The 1,246-nt window shown below is 42.2% G+C and overlaps 1 protein-coding gene across 1 annotated transcript in view; it reads right to left on the reverse strand.

The window, feature by feature from the left end:
- The window catches only part of LOC145411943 (uncharacterized), a 6,688-nt gene extending 6,174 nt beyond the window's left edge, over positions 1–514 (reverse strand). Inside the window, exon 1 of the mRNA XM_080281914.1 lies at positions 491–514. The gene's annotated coding sequence lies outside the window, so the exon portion shown is untranslated. The remainder of the gene's footprint in view (positions 1–490) is intronic.
- Positions 515–1,246: the final 732 nt, after the last annotated feature.

Below are 1,246 nucleotides of genomic sequence, written 5' to 3' on the forward strand. Positions count from 1 at the left end.
TAAGGAAGCCCCCTAACAACTTTTCTTTGGTGATTTATTTTGCTTACTACCTTACTGTCCTCTCGTGTTACTTAAGCATTCAGGTACCACCACCACCACCATCATCGTCATCATCATCATTAGTAACATACAAATTAATATTACCCAATCGTATCCAAAAATAAATCTCTAAGGAAGAGGTGTTAGGGAACCTCCTGACGAGAATACGGGGCTGAGACTTAGCAATATCTTAGGAATATTAGTAGCAACGAAATCTTCAGGGAGTGAATTTTCAAGCCAATTATTGTTTTAATCTCGAAATTTAACTGTCAGACTTTAAATAATCTGGATTTGAGACTTAGAAATGAAGGAGTAATACCATCTTAGGAATATTGGTAGCAACGAAATCTTCACTTGGCGATATTAAAAGTCCAAACGCCTCTTTAGTTGGCAGATCTAACCGTCAACCTCACGCATGCCCAGACTTTCTCTAAATGATGCTGAGACTTACTTGGGAGTGGTGTGGTGTGGTGTGGTGTGGCGAGGTGTGGTGGTGGTGGTGGTGTGCTTTGGCGGGTGGCGAGTGTATTTTGGCTCGCTGGCGCATGCTCCATATTGATTCAAAACAAGTATGGAGGAGGACCGAGCAGCTCCCTTTTATTTCCGTTTTATTTATTCCTTTTTCTGATGTCCGTTTTTGTACCTGGTCGTGTGTTAGTTGATTCTTTGCTATTTTTCTGTTGTCTGTTATTTTTCTTTTCTACACGTTTTCACTCATTATCCCTTAAATTTGACTTGCGGAATTGCAGATCCAACTTTCCCGCTACAGATTTGAATATGCAACCTTGTGGGTTTGTATTTTCTTGTAGCAATGTTATGGCTATTAAATAATGCGGTTATTGTTTAGATTGTAAAAAAAAAAAAAATGCGATTAAAACTTTCCGACTCAGTGAAAGTAGTATTTCTGCTTGGCGGGAAAACACGAAAAAATTTGCAACTGAATCTAGCCACGGTTAATTTAGCCACCGTTTATTAGGTTAGTGCACTGTACTGTAGGTTCCATGGGGTCTGCGTGTGTGTGATGTGTCCGGCTGAGGGCATAATCCCGGGTCACCCTTGGGCAAGGTGTAGCACCCGTTAGCCCACCAAAAAGGTAGTAGGTGGATGGTTACCATCGTCCCGGGAGGTACTACCATGGCAGTGACGTGGTAGCTGGCCTTGCACAACACTCCCAGGCGGGGAACTCAACCACATTTACCAAGTAGTC

This window comes from Coenobita brevimanus, chromosome 11 (genome assembly GCF_032717465.1).
Source record: "Coenobita brevimanus isolate Jiangsu-jjx chromosome 11, ASM3271746v2, whole genome shotgun sequence".
In the NCBI taxonomy this organism is placed as follows: Eukaryota; Metazoa; Arthropoda; class Malacostraca; order Decapoda; family Coenobitidae; genus Coenobita; species Coenobita brevimanus.